Here is a 25,316-nt window from a genome sequence, read left to right on the forward strand (position 1 = left end):
GTGATAGTGAGAGGCCCGCACACCGCGATGAAGAGTAGCCCCCGCTTGCCCCAACTAGAGAAAGCCCTCGCACAGAAACTAAGACCCAACGCAGCCAAAAATTAATTAATTAATTAATTAATTAATTAAAAAAAAATTTTTTTTTAAAAAAGGAAGACACCAGGATACTTAGAAAGATTCCTGAAAATGTTGCATTCCATGCTGATATAATGTCTATAAATGACATAGTACAGAGATTTTCTCTTCAAATATCAATTTAATCCACATCTAAGTTCCATCAAGGAACTTAAATATTAATTTTCTTTTTACTTATGAAATACTGCTTGCAAAACAGTAACTCCCATAATGAAAGTTCCTTCCTGAAATCTAATATGGAATAGATGAATTCCTATAGTTAGCCAAAGTTGGAGGCGTTGGCTAAACTGATGAAAATAGCAGTTAACCAACCTGGCGATCCATCAAAATCTGGTCTTATCATCAACAAAGCCATCTCTCCTCCTATCAGTCATTATAGCTCTTTCCTCCTAGACTATTTTTGTCTTATCTTCTCTGTATCAATAAGCCAAGTATCAACTGTGAGCAAGCTGGGCAACTGGGCAGAATCTTATAAGTTTATATCAAATTGGCCAGTCCTTTGGGCCCCAGAATCTACCTCATTTTCGATAGCTATGTCATTTATTTTTATTTCCTCTGCACTCCAACTTTTTAACTTAATTTCGTTTATTTCTACTTTTTTGTGAGACGATTCTGGGCTCCTCAGAGCACACTTGAGTCTTCTGTGATGTGAGAATTGCACACCTTGAGGAAAAAGTACCCTCAATAGAATTAAAATGTTCGCTGACTGGTTCAAATTCAACTAGGTTTCTTGGAAACTTTAGCCCTGCAACATTCACCAGTTAACTCATCAGTTAACAGGCTAATAACAACCGCTGCATCGAAAATTCTAGGCTTGCAGGGAACCTGTATCTTCAAACTCTGGGTGACAGGAACATATAAGTAGAAATTTGATAGGCCACATGCTTTAAGTGAACAGCGTTAGGGTTAGAGAGATTTATATGGAGCCCAAGAGCAGGAAAACACAGATGCGCATACTTTTGAACTGGAAGAACCTTGGGAATCATCTAGACTGAGCAGTGGTCCTCAGGCTTCAGAATACATCAGAATCACTTGGAGGGCTTGTTTCACACAGGATGCTGGGCCCCACCTCAGAGTTCCTGATCCAGTAGATACGGGGAAGGGCATGAGATTCTGCATTTCTAACAAGTTCACGAGGTAATGCTGGTCTGCTGATAGGGGGACCACAATTTGAGAACCAATGGTCCAGGGCAATAGTTTTCAATCTTTGCTGCGTTTTAGGATCACCTAGAGAAATTTTTAAAATTCCATTGCTCAAGTCATATTTCATAACAAATAAAACAGAATTTCTGTGGGTAAGACTTGTTATTCAGTAATCTTTAAGGTTTCCCAGATGATGCCAATGTGCAGCCAATTTTAACAACCAGTTTATTTTCCAGATGAGGAAACCAAGACTATCTTGCTGGTGGCAGGATAAAGCCTAGATTCTGACTCTTCTGTCTCCTCCTGAGAGCTTTTTCTGTTTCACTCATAACACTGACTCAGAAAAAAAAAAAAAAAATGAAAGTACACAGTAGACTGGGTTAGGTAACAGGTTTTAACAAGAAACCCCTGTATTCTTGCACCCATTATAAGCACGGCAATATACACATATTAGTTATCAACTGCTGCATAAAATAGTACTTCAAATCTTAATGGTTTAAAACAACAAATAGCTATTATCTCACAGTTTTTGTGGGTCAGAAATTATGCCCAGGCTGAAGTCATCTCAAGGCTTGACTAGGGAAGGATCCACTTCCAAACTCAGTCCCTGGCTGTTAGCAGACCTCAGGTCCTCACTGGCTGTTGGCCAATGACATCAGCTCCTGGCCCACATGCCACATAGAGTAGCTTACAGCATGGCACCTGGCTCCCTGCAGAAGAAGCCAAAGAGCAAGATACAGAGAGAGGGCAAACAAGATGGAAGCTACAGTCTCTGTGTAACCTAGTCTCAGAAGTAAGTCACTATGCCCAGCCTACACTCAAAGGGAGGGAATTACATAAGGGCATGAAGACCAAGAGGCAAGAATTACTGGGAGCAATCTTGGAAACTGCCTAACACAATACAGCTATTGGAATTTAAAAGAAATAAAAGATTAATAACAAACCACAGTCCTCTCAGCATACAGGAAATAATAACAAAAGCATTAAAGGCAATTCAATGCTTCTAAGAGATGAGTTCTCCCCATGGATGTGTGTGTGAGGGAAGACAGGAGACCCAGCAAGAAAGAAGGGAAAAAGACATGCAAACAAAGGAAACCAGGAATAAAGCGTTTTCTCTAAATTCCTTAGAGTATAAAGGAAAAGAACTTCTGAAAATCATTAGGGAAGTGAAAGAAGGTGGAATATGGGCTTTACTGGAAATGAAAGAAGCTAGTAGAATATCCGATAAACAAGGAGGCAACTGTGCTATCCTTACTAAGGTAATTGGGGGAAATATGTAAATATTTCATTACACCCAGATGTCTAGGTTGGCTGAATAAGTGGAATAAATACACATTAAGTCTTAAATGTTCAAGAAAGTATATCCTGCCTGAAGATTAAAATAATAGGCTATATAGGAACAAAGAGACCATTTTCATACAAGGGAATTGAAAGTAGATCTATGTCAAATTCACAGCTAGAACTGGGATCTCCTGGTCCCCAGCCCAATACTGCTCTTACATAACCCCACCCACAAACCAATAATATACATTCAGTTCTATAGTAGATCACCAACTTTCCAGACAATGGACTGCCACTGTTTTAACTGAGTCTCCTGGCAGCACAACCGATTGCAAAGGTGAGAAACAAGTAGGTAGGTGAGTGCGTCCTTCCTGAAGGTGACTTTTCTACTCACAGTTTGTCTCCTTGGGCAAAAGGAAAGTTTGCAATAGACATAAAGAACAGCATTAGCAGACGCCCAGCTCAATTATATTTGATTTCTTTTCTCCACAAGCATTCACTAAGGGTCAGATAATGTGCCAAGCTCTGCACCAGCACAGAGGTTACAAGGCCAGATAAGACATACCACTTACTCCTGAGGAGTTCCCAGGCTAACAGAGACAGAAAGGCAAGTCAGTAATTACAGTACAGTGCAGTTAGGTGTCTCCCTGGGAACATGGATCAGGGGAATTTAAATCAGATTGTGGGTAAGAAAAGGCTTCCTAACAAAGGTGACCCTTGAGATGAAGTTTGAAGATGAAGTTAAGTTTATTTGGATAAAAGTAAGGAGAACCTTTGGTGGAAGTAACTTTACATACAAAGGAATAAAGGCTTAAAAGCACATATGTTCTCAGGAATACAAAGAAATTCAGTGTGGCTGGACTGATGGATTTATGGAGGAAAGGGGGCAAGAACTAAGAATGAAAAGGACTGTCCTAGTTTTCTATTGCCTCTATAACAAATTACCACAAACTTAGTGGCTTAAGATGACACACATTTATTCTCTTACAGTTCTAGAGGTCAGATTGCCAAAATGAGTCTTACTAAAGGCTAAAATCAAGATGTGGGCAGAGCTGGTTCCTTCTGGAGGCTCTAGGGGAAAATCCATTTCTTGTCTCTTTCAGCTTCTAAAGCTGCCAGGATTTCTTGGTCACATCACTCCAGTCTCTGTCATCACATCACCTTCTTCGCTTCTGTATTCAAATATCCCTCCACCTCCCTAGTTTAGGGACACTTATGATTACATTTAAGGCCCACATTGATAATCCAAAATCATCTCCCTGTCTCAAGATCCTCAACTATCATGTATGTAAAGTCCATTTTGCCACATAAGGTAACATTCACAGGTCCCAGGGATTAGGGCATAGATGTTTTTGAAGGACATTATTCCACCTACCATAAGAATGTTGTGAGCTAAAGTGAGGTTTGTTCTCCTTAAAATCTGTAGAAAGCCATGAGAAGTTTTTAAGCAGGAGAGTGATGAAGCAGATTTGGGGGACGCTCACCTTGGCAACGTAGAAGAGGAATCAAAGGGGCAAGAAGAGAGAGAAGCAGCCATGTTTTCAATAATCTGAGTAAAAAATGATAAGAACTTGAACTAAAGAAAGGGTTTTGGAAATACAGAGAAGGAATTAACATGACAGGTTTTACATCTAAATCAGGAAGACCTGAAGACTGTTAGAATTGGAGAAATAAAGGGTAAGAAGTCATCTGTAAAGATTTGCAGATTTCTGGCTGGGGTCATCAATTTGATGTGCAAGGGTATATGGCTAGGGATGAGAGCATTGGAGGAAGGAAGGAAGAGGCTGGGGATGATGAGTTCTCTTATGGACCAGTTGGGTTTGAGATGCTTGGAGGATGTCTCATGAAGATAACCAGCTAACCTGTAGGAAGTTGGTGATTCTGAAGCTTAACAAGGAGGTCTATCCAGAGCACTTGATCTTACTGACATCAGCATATGAGTGAGCACTGAACCACAAAATAGGGTATGATTATTATGATCATTCTACAAGATGGAGAGGGGAAAAAAGGACTATGAACAAAGCCCTGGGAAATACCAATATGCAAAGCTGAGGGAGCCCACAGAGGATCCTGGAGAGAAAGGGCCAATGAGGGAAGAGAAAACTAAAAGGAATGGGCCTAAGAAGACAACAGGAGAGATTCAAGGAGGAAATTGCAACTATGAGAAAAAATAGTGTTTGGGAAATCATATAAGAGACATATATCTAATTTCCCTGAAGATCTCCTACAAATCAGTGAGAAAAATATTAATTTAAGAGACACATACCAAAAAAATATGAATATTTAACAGGAAAAAGTATAAATGACACTTAAACATATGAAAAAGTGCCCCACCCCCATATAAAATAAATGCAAATTAAAAGTACACTGAGATGCAAATGTTACCTATCATATAGGCAAAATTAAAATTTCTTATAACACTGCATTAGGCACTCCTAAATCATGGGTTGTTTGCATTATAAACTGCACAAGCTCCCTGAAGAATTTTTTTGAATATCTATCAAAATGACTAATGTATATTCTCTTTCTGCAAATGGATAGTGCTGAGTTAGCAAATGTTTATATCTTTTAAAAAAAAAGTCAGAGGAATATGTGTGAGTGTGTATATGTGCATATGTGTGTATGCGTGTAAGTATGCATTTTTGCTTGTGTGTACAAAAATTGCTCACAAAACTGGATTTTTAACCATGTGATTTTATTACTTATTCGTAAATAAATTAATTTAATTTAATTAAGAAATGAAACAGTTCTCGATATTTCCACATGCTACAGAAATTTCTTAGAAAGTAAAACAAAAAACAGAAATGAATCAATTGTTTCGGGGGGCAATACTCAGCCCATTGGTGTCCTTAGAAAGATGGTTTCAGTGATATAGCAGGAATAGAAGTCAAATTATAGTTAAGCCCACAGAAGGGAAGTTTTAAAAAAATGAAGACCTTAAAAGTAGGCCGATATTTCAAGAAAATTGGCTAAAAGGGGAAAACAAGAATATAAGTCACAGCCAAAAGTTAAGGTTTTTATTTGTTAGCTTGCTTGCTTGTTTTTTAATATGTGCATATTTCTGTTCTGAAGGGAAAGAGAGAAAGCCATAAGATACAAGTTTTTTAAAGGGATATTTAGGGTAGTATAATGTTCATACAGAAGCAGAATGGTATGGGAATACATTTTAATGTGAATACCTAAGTCAGAGGTAATTTCATCACATCCATCGAGATAGGAAATGTATACAAAGTGGATGTATACAAAGATGAGTGTACAAATGAACGTATTTACAAAACAGAAACGGACTCACAGACTTAGAGAATGAACTTATGGTTACCGGGGAGGAAGGGCAGAGGGAAGGGTTAGTTAGGGAGTTTGAGACTGACATGTACACACTGCTATATTTTAAAAGGATAACCAACAAGGACCTACTGTATAGCACAGGGAGCTCTGCTCAATGTTATGTGGCAGCCTGGATGGGAGGGGAGTCTGGGGGAGAATGGATATATGTATATGTATAGCTGAGTCGCTTTGCTGTGCACCTGAAACTATCACAACATTGTTAATCGGCTATACTCCAATATAAAATAAAAAGTTAAAAAATAAATATAAAAGAAAAGAAAAGAAAAAAGGAAAAAAGATGAGTGTACAAATGTCAAAGAAGGAAACTGATGAAAATCTCACTTTTGGCCTTGATTTTTTTCTCACTGAAGTTGACTGGGAAGTCATCTGTTGAGAGTGAGAAGAGTAGTGGTAAATTGGAGGTTTGAGCAAAGAAGTGAAAGTTTAAAACATCTGCTGCAGGAGTGGAAGATGGTATGAACCATGGAGAAATGTAAAAGGATTGGCTGAAAGCACCAAAAGCCGATTGAGACTGAATTTGTAATGAGATCAAATATCCACAGGAGCTTGATTTCTCTATCAGAATTCAGCTACCTAGCTATCAAAATGAGAAACTGAGAAGTTACGGTTGGGTTTTACAATATAGACAGGGAACAATTAAAGGCTATTCATGAAAACATGAGTGAAATGCTGGGTCACAATAACATAATTTAGCCAAGCTAGATAGCAAGGAATGTGAAGCAAGAAGCAGGGTGATAAGTGGAAGAAGACAGAAGAGCCAGGGTCTGGAGGTCTAAAAGATAGAGGACAGGGGTGAAGTAAAAGAACAGAAAGTAGAGGACAGAGAGGATGGACAGTGGGATTTGAGTTCTAGATTTAGAGGAGGAGACTTTGGCCATGACAATGACCAAGGGAGAAGGTAGACAAGGGGGAACTGAGGTAAGGATCACTGGAGATGAGAAAGTCAAACACTGCCTCATGCTTCCTTTATCCTGGGTTCCATGCTTGTTACCACTGGGGCTCTCCCCAGAGGCAGAGTATGCCACAAACAGGAAGACTGGATGAGAACTGCTGACTTTAAATGTTTCCCCAAAGTGTGGGTCATAGTGAAATGAAGGGTCTCATCTAATGGAGTTTACAATATATGGTCTTTCTGGACCCTAATATCTCAGCCCTTCATTTACTGTAGAGAAACTGTACCCCCTGGGATTAGGTCTGGGGATGGTGATGCACTTGACCCTGAGCTGACCCTCCGCAATTGTCTATATTTGGTTACCGCTGAAATGCACTGGTGTCACATTAGCACTAAATTAGAGAATGTTTTTCATGTTTCTAAATGTCAAAGACCTTATAAAATAAGTGTAAGCATCTACAGAAGGGGAGGGAGCACTGATAAATAATTTTCCATTAGACCATTGTGCTTGTCAAGGTCTCCCAAGGGCTGTTTATGAAAAGTGGGAGAAGTTCTGCAATTTTGGCAGAAAAGAAGTGCCTCCAGTTTCTCGGGCCAGAACTATGAAATCTGTCAGAGCTCTGTTAGTCAACAAATCAGAAATTTGGTGCTGACTCATTTATCCACTCAAAAATTTTATTACCTGCTTTCTTAGTGCTGTTAACAAATTGGGTGATTTCAGACAAGTTATCTGAACTCACTGAACCCAGGAATTCTTATCTGTCAGGTGGGCTGATGAAACCTGACTTATTGATATCACAGAAATAAAAGAATAATAAAACTGGAAAATATTATTTCCCCTCCCAAGAAGTCTAAACCTCTAAGTCTAGAAGTCCAAGCTCTCCAACTAAAGTAGATAGTGATAAAATATATTATATATTTCTATTTTTAGTGGTTATATATGTACATATACATATATTTGTATATTATATTATACATTATACATCTATATTATAAAATACCTAGAGCAATCACTAAAAAATTCTACACAAAGACATACACTCAAAAACACTATAAATCAAAATGGAATTCTAAAAAATATTCAAGTAATCCATAGGAGGTAAGAAAACATAAAAATTAAGAACTGAGAAAAAAATTAAAAAGTGGCAGATGTAGGCCCTAACATATCAATAACTACATTAAATTTAAATGATATAAATATACCAATTAAAAGACAGAGATTAGCAGAATGGATTAAAAACGTGACACATCTAATAGGCAAGCCACAAGAAACTCACTTCAAATATAAATAGTAAAAGGATAGAAGAAGACATTTCATACAAACTTTAATCAAAAGAAAGTAGGAGTGGCTGTATTAATATACAATAAAGTAGACTTTAGAACAAAAAAATTTATCAACAGAGAGAGACACTACATAAAGAGAAAAAGTCCAATCCACTAAGAAGATATAGCAATCCTAAAGTATATGGACTAAACAACAGAACTGCAAAATATGAAAAATAAAAACCTTTATAACTGAAATAAGAAATAGGCAAATCAAAAAATATACTGGATACTTCAACACTCCTCTTTCAATAATTGACAGAACTAGACAGAAAATCATCAGGGCTATAGAAGAATTCAAAAACACAATTAACTAACAGAATCTAATTGACATTTATAGAACACTTCACCTAGCAAGAGCAGATTACACAGTCTTTTCCAGTACCTACAGAACATTTGCCAAAATATATCACATCCTAGGCAATAAAACAAACCTCAACAAATTTTTTAAAATTGAGATCATACAGAATGTATCCTCTGACCATAGTGGAATCCAACAGAAACTAATAACAGAAAGGTAACAAGAAAATATCCAAGTGACAAAAAGATAGGCAATGTTTCTACACTTCACTCTAACTAGTAAAATGACAACACCAGTAGTCTGTGATAAATTACAGATAGATAGATAGATAGATAGATAGATAGATAGATAGATAGATAGATAATCACAGTCTACTGGCATTGCCATTTTACCAGTACAATAAACTAACAATACACTTACAAATAATCTATGCATCAAAGAGGAAATCTCAAGGGAAATTAAAAAATTCATTGACCTAAATGAAAATTAAAATACTACATATCACACAGGGAGGGGGAAAGGTAAGCTGGGACAAAGTGAGAGAGTGGCATGGACTTATATATACTACCAAATGTAAAATAGATAGCTAGTGGAAAACAGCTGCATAGCACAGGGAGATTAGCTCAGTGCTCTGTGACCACCTAGAGGGGTGGGGTAGGGAGGGTGGGAGGGAGATGCAAGAGGGAGGAGATATGGGGATATATGTATATGTATAGTTGATTCACTTTGTTATAAAGCAGAAACTAACACACCATTGTAAAGCAATTATACTCCAATAAAGATGTTAAAAAAATTTTTTTTTAATTACAAAAATAAAAAGTAGATAGTGCCAAAAAAAAAAATACTATGTATCAAAATTTGTGGTTCACAGCTAAAGCAGTGCTAAGAGGGAAATTTATAGCTCTAAACCTCACACTCACCATCACCCTCACCCTAAGCCTCACATTCACTCTAACACTAACCTAGCCCTATCCCAACCCTCCTCCTAACCCAAACACAAACTGAAGCCCAAACCCTAAACCTCACCTTAACACTACTGAATGTTTTCCTAGACTGTGAGTCATATTTTCTTGTTTCACTGAATGTCACATTTCATAGAATGTCTCTGCATTCTGTGATTTTTATTCCAGCAAGCAGTTAACTAGGCTGGATTCAAATTCCAAACTGACTTCCCTTGCAGTTTACAGAAGCTGAAATCCCTGCTCAGGGCTTTCAACATTCAGCTGTAGATTTTTTGTTGGGTTCACTGGGTTCTATTCCCCTTAATACACGTATAGTTTAGCAATCTGCCAAGGATTTGGGAAATTTTTATGTGCAGATTTGGAGACTTACACCCTCTGGGACTCCCTCCCTTCCAGAATCTCTCTCCTACGTTTCTGGTTCTTCTGCCATCCCTGAACTCTTTCCTCCTTCTCTGCATTTTTGCCCCTTTTAGTTTGATCTCCAGTGCCATCAAATAGCTGTTTTATATGTACTCTATAGTGTATCATTGTTATCTAAGGGAGGTTTAGTCCAACCAAACTACTTCGTCAATACCAAAAGCTGGAAATCTCTGGAATCAAGTTTAAATGATTATAGGGAACTCTTCTAGAGCCAAAGGTCTGGGGTGTGGGGCAACAGTACATCAGGATAGGTGTAAGAAGAGTCTAATCTACTTGCTCATACCATTTACTGTGCCTTCCTGACCTCTTCATAGCTCCCATTTCCTCTTAATGACGGATTGCTACTGCACACATCCAACCTTATGTCTTAGTGGATCAGATAACCAAAGTTGTGATGGGCAGCTCCTGTTTGGTGCATTGGTCAAGTGTTTAGTCTCTACCAGGACTCAGTAGCAGCTCAAGGGGTTTTTCTCAAAAGGACAATAGTTACTAGTAATGTGAGCACAGCTTTACTCCAAAGCCCTTGGTGGATCTTCCCCGTGATTCTTCTTTGGGGGCTTTCCAAAGGTTCCATATAGCATGGTCATTTGCCACAATGATCTGAGTACAGTTTGGTCTTACTGAAGCATTCTAAAGTAACCAGTCATATTAAGCAACTCCTCCTTTCCTGAGGAAAAGTGAGTGAGGGATGGAGGGTATCCAAGAGTTTGTGAACCTCCCTGAACATGATAGGAAATGATTAAAAATGGGAATAGTTATCTCCCTGACTCCCAACATAAAGACTGACATAGAACTGGCACTCAATCCATGTTAGAACACACACATATATAAATGAAAAAATAAATCACTATATCAGAATTAGCACTGATCCTATATAAATATTACATAATAAGTCACTTATTCAATTCTCATACATTTTAGGCAATATAGAATTCTGGCCAATAAAGACTTGTGAAAGTGTTGGCATTTACTTGGTACTGAGCACTTATAAAAAGCCAAGGGTGTATTTATTTATTAGTCATTCATTCATTCAGTATGTGTTGTATGTCAGGAATCATGTTAAATGCTAAGGAAGCATATATGAATGAATGAATGAATGATATCGTCCTTGACCTTAAGAAGCTAAGAGTCTAGTAGCCAATATGTCATGGGCCTATTCAGCCAAAAGTCAGAAGATCTGAGCTCCAAGTCCAGCCTGCCTCTCCACAGCTCTCTCCTTGACCCAGGAGAGCTCTTCTTCCCCAAGGATATCTTGACTCATGGACCTTGTCACCATCCCACCAACATAGTCTGAAATCCAGGAGAAAGTAGACAGGTGAGAAAGACTGCACCAATCAGAAAAATGTATTTTCATATAATTCTTAGAGCCATAAATAATGTGAATGCCAAACAGCAAGAACTGCAGGGGAACAGAGCATGGAAAATATGATTTAGCCATATTTTCCACAGATCCTGAGACACTTTTCATGCCCCTTATGACAGTAAGTGAACAATAGACAATGTTGGTTAGACAATGTCCAGTTTCAAGTTAAATGGGAACAAATCCTGGTACCTAGCATCCTGTTAAATCCTTAAATATTTTATGCCCTCCATTTAAACTGGGGAAAGAGACAAGAAAGGAGAGAGAAACAGGGGAGAAGAGAGAAAAAGACAAATCAAGAAAGAGCAAAACAGGTTATGATTCAATTGATACAGCGGATTTTATCACTTTTTTTTTCCTCCTTGACCGACTTGTTTCACCTTACGTTGCGAGTTTGGCCATTGCTCCTGGGAGACAATCCCGGCAGATTCTGCATGCTGGCTTTGGCCTCAGCTGTGTCTAATGAAGTTTCTGTCTAATGAGGATCATCATGGATCAGCGGGTCCACATCATTCATTCCATTCATTTCAGAAACAACCTCCCTCACACCTCACACTCAGAACGCTTCATTAATTTACAGTAACCAGGACATTTTTAGAAAAGAGCTGATTGGTGTTTTCATCCCATTTTTAAATTATGAATGCTAATTATGTACAATTTTGAAAATACCCAAAAGAAGAAAAAAAGCAAAAGCAAACACAGAGTCTCACACCAAGAAATGATTTAGTTTCCGTATCTGTGTAAATCCTTCCAAATTTTCCTTTACATATTCTTATTTTGTTTTGATTCTTAACTTGTTTTGCCTGGTTAAAATATTCTATATATAACTGTGTGCCCGTTTTTTCCCTATTTTACAGCTGAACATTTTCCAAATTATTTAAAAATCACTCCTCATGTTTAAGGACAGCATAGGTTTACATCAGCTGAATGTTCTGTTGTCTATAGCCATTTGCTAGATTCATTAGGGATCAATTAAGCTGTGATTCCATCTTTCTTCATAAACCATTCCTCTCTATGTCCGTATGAGAGACTATTGTCTAGGTAGTTATACATCTACTACTTGTCTATGGACTCTGTGTAATGAGTTTTGAGGGCAGGGAGTGTGGGTTTTTTTTACCTCTTCCTCTAGGACTCAGCACAGTGCCTGACTTAGAGTAACTAACCAATAAACGCTCGTGGGAAGAAGAAACCAGCCAACTGATCCTTCAGGTACCCATGCAGTACCCTACAGATACTGAGTAGAGTTATAAAAAGCAGTGCTCATGATAAGGACTTAGAGCAAAACATACCAGTGGTTGCCAGGGAGCCCAAGGACACCAAATTTCTCATGGGGCCTTCTCAGCAGTGAATGGGCTGACGCATAAAAATACCTTCTCTCCCTGGTGATGTGATAATGTCTATTTCTAACCAAATGGCCTAGAACAGGAATTCCTTTTCTGAGTACAGCTCAGTCAGGTACAGTTGAGGTTCCCATTGGTATCTCTGACTCAAGCTCCTTCCCAGAGAAGGTGATTTGCTAAAATGATCTCCTGGGTTTACCTATGGACCACTAGAGATCTGTTTCTATACTGGTCTCCCTGCCTCCCCACTTGCATCCCCACACCCACTGTGAACTTCTGAAGACAGGAATCAGATCTGCCCATCTCAGTTTCCCCAATACTTAGCACAGTGCCCGAAACAGAACACCAGGAGTTCAAATTTAAACTCAGCCTATATGATTCCAAGCCCTGGCATCTTCCATTTATTCAATAAATACTGACTGAGATTCTACTATATATATGGCTATACACTGCCTGCTAGAGACACAGGGTAAGCAGGACAGAAGAAGCAATCAGGTGGCAGCCATCAGGTGGCGGAAGCAGCAGTGAGGTGGCACCCTAATATTAATGTATTAGGGTACATTAATAAAGTCTTGGAGACAATCTAAGAGACTGTGTAAGTGGCCCAAAGATCATGCTGAAACCACAGTCTTAGACTCCATTCAGCTGGAAAGTAACAGGACCTGACCCCTCAACTAAATGTCTAGAATAAACAGCTTTCTTAAAGGGCCTGGGCACTTTGGTGGCAATGAGAATAAAGGCTCTGTTCCTTCCTCTTACCTGGAGCTTTTTGAGCTGCAGCATCTGCTGACCAGGAATCAATAGGTGTGATCGTGACATGCTCTGTGAGACCCTAGGAAGGTTAAACCTGACTTACTGATCACTGTGATTAATTGGAGGTGGTCCCCTCAGGTTTGTCCTCTCATCCTTCAGGCTGACGCCCTGTGCAAATCAGACACATTTGAATAAGCAGCTCAAATTCCCTTTGACACAGAGAATCCCCAAAACACAGAAAAGGGTCAATGTGTGACCCAGGAAAGGGAAAATTCTCAAAGTGAAAGGCAATACTCATGATCAGATTGGGTTTAATCAGCCATGTTGGGAGAAACAAATGATTAAAGCTATACAAGCTCCCTGGGCACCAGTTCCTCCCGGGACTGCCCCTTCCTCTTCATGTACTCAACCCTTCGATTCCTTTTGCTTATCCTACTTTCTCAGTGTCCTTTGTAGCTAAGAGCCAATATCTGGGGGCTCTAAAAGTCTCTGTTCCAGCCCAGGCTTTGTCCCATACGGATCATATTACTATGTCTGAGTCTCAGTTTAGTCATGTAAAAAACAGAGATCAAAATGCCAATGTATTAGTTTCCTAGGGCTGCCATAAAAAGTACCATAAACCGGGTAGCTTAAAAACAAAACTGTGGTGTCTCATAGTTCTGGAGGCTAGAAGTCCAAGATGAAGATATCAGTAGGGCTGGTTCCTCCCGAGGGCTATGAGAAAGACTCTCTTCCTCGCCTCTCTTTTAGCTTCTGGTAGCCTCAGGCCTCCCTTGGCTTGTGGACAGCCATCTTCTCTCTGTGTCTTCACAATGTCTTCTCTCTTGCATGACCATCTCCAAATTTTCTCTTTTTAAAAGAACACTGATCATATAGGATTAGAGCTCACCCTAATGACATCATTTTAACTTGATCACCTCTGTAAAGACCCTATGCCAAATTAGGCCACATTCTGAGGTATTAGGGGTTAAGACTTCAACACTGCTTTTTAGGAGACATGATTCAACTCGTAACAGCCAACTTCATTGCATTGTTACAAGAATTGAATGTTCTAAAGTGTGTAAAATGGCAAGTGCCTAGTAGGGGCTCCAAAGAAATCTACTCCTTTTCTTTCCTTTTCATTTCCAGCTTTGCTTTTCAGCCTTACCTTGCAACTTTGTTTCCTCACACTACAAATAAGCTTTCCCCCATAGCATATTCTTTGTCCAACACTCCTCAACACAGCCTTTTCAAAATATCAGGGTTAACATAGTGCTGGGCACTTACTAGGTGCTCAATAAACATTTTATAGGGAAAGAGTTTCACTTTTAAAGTACCCTCCTACTTAACATCTTTAAGAATGTTTTTCAATGGAAAGAATGAGCATATATTAGTATAATGTTTAATATGAATTCATTAAAACTACATTTAGCTTTGAATCAATGGACCTGGGGGATATAAAAATGGTGTTTATCTGCACACAATGTCCAAACGTAGACACATTCTTCTCATGATTTTGAGAGAATAAAATGAGATCATTTATGTAGAGGATTTGACAATTTGTACACACTCAGTAAGTAGGATTTATATTTATTATGCCTCTGGCTAAGTCCTGGGCCCTGCCCTCCACGTGCTCTCTGTCAAATGGTTTGACTTGCGCTACAGTGTGGAAACACTGAGATTGATATAGTGAAAGACACCACAGAAACATGAAGAAGGGACATTTCTAGGAGCTGAAGACTCCAACAACCCAACAGGTGGAGGAAAGGAGCCTCCAGACAGCCAGAAACAGCTTGTACAAAGTCAGAGACTGGGGCAACACTGCATCCTCTGGGAGGTACCATCAGTCAGCTCACCTCTGCTAGAGCATAAAGCACCTGTTCCTCAAATATGGAAGATCAGCTGGAGAGCCAGGCAGGATGGATGGTGGAAGTCTATGTTGATAGCATAAAAAGTTAGGATTTTGTCCTGAATATCATGCGGAGATCATCAAAGAATTAAAAGTAAGGAGTAACTCCATGAATTCATTCACTAAGTGTTGTGTTATTTGGGGGTGATATAATATGAAAAACATATAGCCCCTCTCCTGGATAGTTTGAGAACTGCACTTATGGTATGGACTTCTCAGTTATTTCAGATGAAATATTCCTAACGTGCTAGGCTTCAGGTTTTCCTTTGTAAAATGGCGGCGTTAGGCAAGATTGCTAAGGTTCCTTCCTGAGAGAGTTTTACAAATTCTAGAGAATAAATGCAAAGTACACTTTACACTGGAGGCCTTATTATTTATTGCATAAAAGTGGGAGCTGTGACGTTAGAGAAACTTTCATTCAAAGTCAAGCTTTTCTACTAACTATTTACCATTAATTATCTTTTACCAAATTACTTAACTTTTCTAAACTTCAGTATCCTCATCTATAAAGCAAAACTTTCAATCCTACCTCGAGGGGTTGTTGTAGATATTGAATATGAAAATAATGTGAACTAGCTAGAGCAAAGTCTAGCATGTCAAAGTGTTCACTACACAAATGGCAGACATGTAGAATTCATATATATACCCTACACTCATATATACGCGTATGACTTCTATGTACGCATAGGAATTCCACGTATGTATATGGATTCATACATATATCCTACACTCATATGTACGCGTATGACTTCTATGTACGCATAGGAATTCCACGTATGTATATGGATTCATACATATATCCTACACTCATATATACGCGTATGACTTCTATGTACGCATAGGAATTCCACGTATGTATATGGATTCATACATATATCCTACACTCATATATACGTGTATGACTTCTATGTACGCATAGGAATTCCACGTATGTATATGGATTCATACATATATCCTACACTCATATATACATGTATGACTTCTATGTACGCATAGGAATTCCACATATGTATATGGATTCATACATATATCCTACATTCATATATACGCGTATGACTTCTATGTACGCATAGGAATTCCACGTATGTATATGGATTCATACATATATCCTACACTCATATATACGCATATGACTTCTATGTACGCATAGGAATTCCACGTATGTATATGGATTCATACATATATCCTATACCCATATATACGTATATGAATTCTATATACGCATATGAATTCTATGTATATGAACTCATATATATATCCTACACTCATATATACATATATGAATTCTATATATGCATATGAGTTCTATGTATGTATATGAATTCATATATATATTCTACATTCATATATATATATGTGTGTGTGTGTGTATATGAATTCTGCATGTCCGCCATTTATGTATAGCCCAGTGTTTGGGTTACATGGTTAATGTTTTCAAAGAAAACACATGTTCGAAATTATACCTTCTTTTACTTCTGATATGCATCAAAATCACCTTCAGAAAGTATAACTTGTTTTCCTCAAAGCGTACCTTTGGCATATCTGGCCATATACATAGGGACAGCTTGTAGGGATTTATAAATGTCTAATTACTCAACAAACACATTGCAAATATCCCACAGTTGGGAATTGAATTTGCTCAATGTATGCTTAAATTAATATTTTAATATAATTTAATGTAAATGGTAATCTAATAAATATTAATCCAAGCCAAACATTAACTAATTTATGCAACTTGACTTGCTGGGAAGAAGCAATGACTTGTGATTGCTTAGTACATATGAAATATTTATGTATCATGTGTTATCTGGAGAATTGAAGCATTCTGTGCTACTGGGCTAGCCCTTCAAGTAAAGATGTGCTAATAACATTATGTGTGTTGAAGGAACTAGAGGGGAGATAGGTAGAATATTCTACCTAGTACCCTTGCCACCTGATCTCAGATCCTCCTTCAGCCAATATGACACTTCAATATGACTTCAAATCACAGTTCCTTGATATTTGCTCCAGTCCCTAGCTTGCCTTGTTGCAGGAAATCAGAATAGCAAGATCTTTCTTATAATTTTAACACACCAAGGAGAAGCCACAAAGGACTCTGTACTTACTGTTAATAAAGTACATTTTACCTTACAACATGATTTTATGCACATACTAGTAGATGTTTGCCTACAGCAAAAATTCATGAGCTGATGTTTACACCTTTAGGCAAAGCACTACACCAAAAATATGAAATAGAAATTATCCAGTAATTTAGTCAAACTGGTACCATGTGCCAATAATATTCAAGGCAATGGGAATGCATAGCTGGAAAAGTCTCTGCTGTGCTGCAGCCTTAACTCATATGTGTAAGTGATGCAATCGAAGACCTAAAGTTATCAGAAGGAAGAAATGTACTGTGTACATATTTGGGTATTAAAACCCAGTCCAGTGATGCTTTGGAAGCACCAAAGCAGCCCCTGGCCAGTGCCCCATATTCGTGTTAGTGTGAGATCCTCCAGTAGGAGAATTCTTCCAGTTAGATGAACACGGGGCTAATGTTTGGCTCATCACAGGGCTGTTATTTAGCTGAACGAGGTGAGGTGAATTGCAAGAAAAATAAAAGTAATTTGTTTGCAGGCTGTAAAGATAAGGAAAGAGTAGTTGCTAGGGAAACATTAGAAAAGAGAAGAGAGATATCTTAGGTAGACAGATACATACATACATACATACATATGTAGAAACAGAGATTTTTTTCACTCACATATAAAATTGACATATAACATTAGTTACAGGTGTACAACATAATTTGATATTTGTATATATTATAAAATGATCACCACAATAAATCAAGTTAGCATCCATCTCAGGTAGATATTTTGACAAGATTTTGCTACATGTTGTGATGAAATCCACAGACTATTCAGTATGATACTTCTTTTTGTAGCCATTAGTACTGATGTGTAGTTCTCCACTTTTTTTTTTTTAATTAATTAATTTATTTTTTTGGCTGTGTTGGGTCTTCATTGCTGTGCATGGGCTTTCTCTAGTTGCGGTGAGCAGGGGCTACTCTTCGTTGCGGTGCTTGGGCTTCTCATTGCTTGGGCTTCTTGTTGTGGAGCACGGGCTCTAGGTGCGCAGGCTTCAATAGCTGTGGCACGCAGGCTCAGTAGTTGTGGTGCACGGGCTTAGTTGCTCCACGGCATGTGAGATCCTCCCAGACCAGGGCTCAAGCCCGTGTCTCCTGCGTTGGCAGGCAGACTCCCAACCACTGCCCCACTATGGAAGTCCACTCTTTATTCAGGCACACTGAAGACTGAACTTCCTGACCTCTATGTGTCTGGCTAGGGTCACTTCCTAGTTTGCTGTAACAAAGTACCACACACTGGGTGGATTAAAACAGCAGAAATTTACTATCTCACAGTTCTGGAAGCTACAAGTTCAAGGTGTCAGCAGGGCCTTGCTCCCTCTGCAACCTTTAGGGGAGAATCCTTTCTTGCCTCTTCCTAGCTTCTGGTAGTTTGAATGGCATTGGAGTGCCTTTGATCAGTATTGAAATGCAAGGAATCTTTGGCATTGGAATGCCTTTGATCAGTATTGAAATGCAAGGAATCCTTGGCATTCCTTGGCTTGCAGCTGCAACACTGCAATCTGTGCCTTCATCATCATATGGCATTCTTCCTTCATGTGTCTGTGCCTGTGTTTTCTCCTCTTGTTATAAGGACACCACTCATATCGGGTTAGGGAACACTCTAATTGAGTATAACCTCATCTTAGCTTGATCCACAAAGAACCTATTTCCAAATAAGATCACATTCATAGGTTTCAGGGGTTAGGATTTCAGCATATCTTTTGGGAGGATGCAGTTTAACCCATAGCAGGCCACATGTTTAGTTTTTGCCAAGACATGTGAGCAGAACATTTGTCTTTTCCAGTCTATATCAGGTCTTGTACCAGTCTAATACAGGTACAAGACCTGATATAGGTCTTTCACTCTCTGTATGTTTCCTTCCAATATTCTAGGGGGTGCCTAGTTTGTTAGCCTGGGTCCTGGAGTGAGAACAACATGGAGCTGATTCCTAATAGACATACAGTGTGAGTAAACACTACATATTTTTATTGTCTTCAGCTATTGCAACTTAGAGGGTTTTTGTTACTACAGCATAACTTCGCCTACCCTGACTGATAAACCTCTAGTGTAGGAGACTTGGCTCCAGGAGAAAATGAACAAAACCTGCCCCAAAATGAGACAAAACCTGCCCAAAGAATCTCAGAGGCATCCAGGTTAATCTTAAAAGGCACTAAAATTTGAAGAAGGGAATTGTAAGCAGCAGAGTCCCTGGAGAAATTTCAGGTTAAAGACCTGAGCAGAACAAGTAAAGAGATCAGCATGAGACTTTGGTTTTGTTTTGCTATTAATGAAAAGAGCACTTTTAAAAAATTTTTATTGGAGTATAGTTGATTTAAAATGTTGTGTTAGTTTCTGCTGTACAGCAAAGTGCATCAATTTTATGTATACATATATCCACTCTTTTTTAGATTCTTTTCCCATGGAAGTCATTACAGAGTATTGAGAACAGTGAGCTAGGCTCACTTAATCCTCACAACAGCTCCACGAAACAAGTACCTTCTTACAGGAACAAATCTCCCCACCTCGCTCCTGATAGAGACAGTCCCCGCATCCTAGGAATTTATCAGGAGCAGACAAATGGTTATGTTCGTAATCCAAACAGGAGAAAGACTAAGAAAGAACTAAAAACAGGACAAGAAGGACCATAGTACAGTAAGGAAAAGGAGATTAATCCCGGCAGAGACAGTGGTGGAAGATCTGAGACATCGTCCGAAAGGAACTACATGTGGGCAGAAGCTTTAGCATAAAAAGAACTTTCACAGATGGTGGAGAAAGAAATTTCAAAGGAATTCAGGGAGAAGGTGATAGCAAGGGCAAAAACATGGTAGTGAGAAAATGCAGGGACTATTCCAGAATCAAAGATTATCTGGGTCTCAGCTATTATTATAACACTTTTATCAGACATTGGGACATGTTAGAGAAGTTTTATTGACAGACTAGTCAGGTTTTGTAATAGTTAAGACACGTTTTGGGCAGGTTCATGGGAGATAGACTGGGATGTCTTTAGAGTGCATCATGGATGCCTGAAGGAATTCCAGGAGAGGAGTGACCCTATAATGTCAGGACATTAGAAGGTCTGTAAAATATAAGAATTAGCTAGTCTAGTGTACACTCTGACTACATGAGTTTGATCAGTGGGTGTAGTAGGCAGCCTCCAAGATGGCCTTCAAGGAGCCTCACCTGCTGGAATTCATGCTTTGTCCTCCCTTGGAGGTACACTGAATTTAGTGACTCACATCCAGCAAAGAGGATGCAGTAAAGGTGATGGGATGTCATTTCTGAGATTAGGTTACAAAAAGACTGTGACTTCCATCTTAGTCTCTCTCTCTCTCTCTCTCTCTCTCTCTCTCTCTCTCTTCTGCATGCACGCATGAATTCCTGACATTGCTCTCTCTCACTCTCTCTCAGAGCTCTCAGCCCTGGGGGAACCACCTCCTGTGTCACGAGGCCACCCTGTAGAGAGGCCCACATAGAGAGAGACCGAGGCCCTCTAACAACCATGTGAATGAGTTTAGAGGTGAATCCCCCAACCCCACAGTCAAGCCTTCAGATGAGACTTCAGCCCAATCAACAGCTTGGCTACAACCCATCAGGGATCTTGAACCAGAGGCACCAGTTAAGCTGTACCCAGACTCCTTACCCACAGAAATGCTGAGATAATTAATTTTCTGTTTTAAGCTGCTAAATTTGGGGGTAAATTATCATGCAGCCATATATAAGTAATATAGCTGCTGTTTCATATTAGCCAGGCAGCCTTGGTCAGATTACTTAACCTTTCTTGACCTCAACTTCCTTATCTATTAAAATGGCCTTAATAATAATATCTAACTCATGAGACTGTTGTGAGATAATACATTTAAACCTCTAGAGCAGTGCTGAGAACAAAGTAAATCCTCAATAAACATTAGCTATTGTTTTTATTATAATTCATTATCATACCATGGACATTAGCATGTGGTATATAAGGTCACAACTGAGATGGTAACTTACTCAGGAGTTAAACTGTTGCACACATAAAAAGGAGCCTAACTCAAAATACCTCAAGTGATAAAGGAAATTGGCTGGCTAACAGAACTGAGGTCCAGAGACAGGGGTTGAGGAAAGTTATTAAGGTCTCTAAATCCCCTTCTCTACAAATTCCCAGGCTCTGCCCTTGCTCACCTCTCAGCTTATTCCTTAGGCTGGCTTCCAACATAATAGCCCAACAGTCACAGCAATCTTAGGCCTCATGCAGTTATAACAAATCCAAAAGAAGAGAGAGCTTCTCTTTACCCAATCAGTGAATCCAGGGTTTCACACTGAGTGGACCAACTTAAGTTATATAACGACGCATGGACCTATCAGTTTGACCATAGGAAAGTCAGGCTGCCTGGATTACATGTCCTTCCTTCAACCAATCACAATGGGAAGATGTCAGTGGCATGGCATTAGCACATGAGGGATCATTGTTGGAGACTTAAGTGTGGCCAGTCTCCTTATACAACACCATTGCTGCTGGTGGAAACAATATAGAACAGGACACCAGGGAGGCAATGATAATGTAGACTTCACGGGGCTATCGCAGCAGTGCAAGTATGAGCTCAGAGGACTTGCCCCAGGGCAGTCAGTAGCAACGGGGGCAAAAGAATCAACATGGGTAAGAGTGAGAGTTGGAAAGTTTACAGAAACACAACAGGATTTGGTACCTGAGTAGATGGGGTGTTTGAGGAAGAAGGCAGAGTTGAAGAGTTTCAAGACGAGGCCAAGGAGAAGGAACGACACTTACAGGGCTAAAGACCTCAGAAGGACACACAGACTAATAATAGGGTAAGTATCTACTGAGTGTCTACTAAGTGCCATAGTCTAGGTCAACACTCTCCATCCTCCTGCTACACTGGTTTCTATAAATTATTAGAACTTGACAAGCTTTCTCCAGTCTCAAAATTTTGTGTTTCATATTCTCTCTGTCTTGCATGTTTTCTCATGGCTCTTTGAATTGCTGATTCTTTCCCTGACCACTCTATCTAAAGGAGAGCATCTGCCAAATCATCTATAACAACACCCTATTTGTTAGGAAATAATATCAGAAAATATTAATGTTTATCTGCCTCCCATGTTAGAATAAAAGTTTTATCAAGGCAGAACATTTTTATGTCTTTTCCTTATATATAGGACAGTCCTATAAAATAGCAGGAGCACAAAACTATTTTCAAATGAATGAATGAGTGAGTGAGACAATAAATTGATTGGGGATCAACAATCAACAAGATAAACCCCAGTCCCTGCCTTCATGGAGCTTACATTAGAGAGACAGCCAAAATGAACCATCAAGACCATAGGATATAAATTTAATAGCCAGCTACATAGTAAATTCGGTACCATTCAAAAACACTTCTATGCAGCATTCCCACCACCTCTTCCCCTGTTAAAATAAATTAAAAGACAAGGTGTAAGAATAGATCTTCTAGGACCTAAAACCACAATCCTGAGCAATCTAGAGCCTCCTGTATTTTCACTTCCTTTTGAGAGTACTTTCTCTTCACCTTCTGTTTTGTTTCCTTCTGAATTTTCATCCTATTTTGATTTCAAGTACTGTCTCCATTTGACAGAGGGGGGCAATCTTAGCTGTAGAGGGGAAATAGGACTTTGTAAAAAATGTGTAATAGTGATGTTCTCACGTTCAGTTCTGAATGGAGAACAGATTCCTGTGCATATTGGGAGCAAACAGTCTTTTACTGTATCTACTGTTACATGTAGGGCAGGACTTGAAAAATAGTGATCTGTGTATGGTTTCTGTATGTTTATGACATGCAGCGAAAAGTGAGGACAGGTCTAGCTGGGTATCAGGGGGCCTGCACTGTCTCACAAAAGTCATCTTCTGAAATAGGTATGAATATCCACATGTGACAGAAACGGAAACTAATGTTCAGAGAGGTTAAATCACTGCTCACATTTACACAGGTAATAAGTGCTGAAATCAGATTCCTAATGCTGGTCTTTCTGATGCCATGTTCTCCCTGTTAAATCTTGCAGTAGGGGAATAGCATACATGATCATTCACTCCTCTCTTCACTGAATCCATCTAAAACCTGACATAAGTTCTACCAACCTCGGTTACAATTATACATGCTTGATCCCTTACCTGCCAGATTAGTAAGAATTCATCTTCCTTGGGACTCTCTTCTTCCACTAAACTGCACCAAAACTCAAAGCATTCATTGTCCAAAAAGGCAGTTCTTTCAACATTAGTTCCAGAGATCTGACGTACAGCACCATGGCTATAAGTCAACAACACTGTACCATGCACTTAAAAATTTGTTAAGAGGGTAGATCTAATGTTGAGTGTTCTTACCGTAAATAAAAAGAGGCACGGGAAACCTTCGGAGGTGATGGATATGATAATGGTTTCACAGGTGTATACATATGTCCAAACTCATCAGATTGTATACATTAAATATTTGCACTTTTTTGTAGAGCAATTATATCTCAGTAAAGCTGTTAAAACTAAATCACATCAGAGCAAGTGGGGTAACAAATTCCAACATGCTGTCTCTGGCAAGACCTTATCGTTCTAGGTTGTAATGGAACATTGGTCATCACAGCAGTACTCTCTCACTAGTCAAGCTCCTTGCTCACAGCACTACTATTTTTCAAAGGAAAATTACCTCACTCCTTCAGGGGCAATACTAGCCAAAGGGATTCCAGGCTGAGACCAGTGTTCAGTTTTATCACCATGTTCAGCACCTGTTACCCAGAGCATGGCTCTGGGTTGAGGTGGCTGAATCTGGAAGAGATTCTGACATCACTCACAGTGGGAGGCAACCAGCCCCCCTCCAAGGTGATGTAGATCCAGGCCATCAGCCTAGGTCTTCCCATCCTTAAGGAGAATTTTATTTGGAGAATTTTATTGCCTTTTCCTGCAACTTCAGCAGGTCTACCCAGCTTCACTCTAATGATTCTCTCTTAATTAGAATCTCAGGGAGAAAGGACAAGTTTGTTGTCCCTTCTCTTTTAAAAAGCCATGGGATCCTCATGCAAATGTATTCACCTCCTCCTCTGCCAAGATCAACTTTGCATACCATCAGTCTAGAGAGTGGCACTCTTGATAAAGTTATAAAAGTTTCTGCTATACATTATCTCGACACAATGGCTGTGTCTCTCTCACTATATGTTTGCATAATTAAGTGGCCCCACTCAAATAAGCCTTCACAAGTAAGTCAGCTTCCTTCGATTAAGATTTTAAAGCAAACAAATAAAAACACACCTTCTACTTTAGAACAGATCAATAAACATTTAAATGATATTTATGGAGCATTTGCTGAGTATCAGACATTAAATACGATGTACTGGTCTCTGTCTTCCAGAGCTCAGAGATCAGCAAGTGGGTAAATAACAGTAGACCTCATTATAAGAAAACATAGTAAATGCTATAAGAGAATAGCATATGCGATGCCCTAGGCACAACATAGAGAAAGAAATCAATTTTTAAGAAATTAATGGAGGGCAGGGGCAGTAGACAGTGAAGAGGCAACACTTAAAAAAGAGTTGAAGAGGGGCTTCCCTGGTGGCGCAGTGGTTGAGAACCTGCCTGCTAATGCAGGGGACACGGGTTCGAGCCCTGGTCTGGGAAGATCCCACATGCCGCGGAGCAACTGGGCCCGTGAGCCACAACTACTGAGCCTGCGCGTCTGGAGCCTGTGCCCTGCAGCGGGAGGGGCCGCGATGGTGAAAGGCCCATGCACCGCGGTGAAGAGCGGTCCCCGTACCGCGATGAAGAGTGGCCCCTGCTTGCCGCAACTAGAGAAAGCCCTCGCACGAACCGAAGACCCAACACAGCCAAAAATAAAATAATAAAATAAATAAATAAATAAAGTAGCTATAAAGGAAATTTAGAGTTGGAGGAGGATTCTCTCCACCCTCTCCTTCACCTGGCAGCTCCCACCCATTTCTTAAAAAAAAAAAAAAGAGTTGAAGATATTTGATCAAGAAGAGAAAATAGGACAAATATTTGCAAAGGCAGGACAAGTTCATGTCCAATTTTGATGGTCTTTTGGATGTATAACTTGGCTAGCTTACAGCCCTCAGTT

At 39.3% G+C, this 25,316-nt stretch overlaps 1 long non-coding RNA gene across 1 annotated transcript in view; it reads right to left on the minus strand.

Moving 5' to 3' along the window:
- The window catches only part of LOC309647115, a 310,763-nt gene extending 287,026 nt beyond the window's left edge, over positions 1-23,737 (minus strand). The window contains exons 1-2 of the long non-coding RNA XR_014255817.1: positions 18,705-23,737; positions 9,229-18,659 (exon numbers count right to left, since the gene is read on the minus strand). This is a non-coding gene — a long non-coding RNA (uncharacterized lncRNA). The remainder of the gene's footprint in view (positions 1-9,228; positions 18,660-18,704) is intronic.
- Between the last annotated feature and the right edge of the window lie 1,579 nt (positions 23,738-25,316).

Source organism: Balaenoptera physalus, assembly GCF_965194825.1.
Source record: "Balaenoptera physalus genome assembly, chromosome: 17".
Classification (NCBI taxonomy): domain Eukaryota; kingdom Metazoa; phylum Chordata; class Mammalia; order Artiodactyla; family Balaenopteridae; genus Balaenoptera; species Balaenoptera physalus.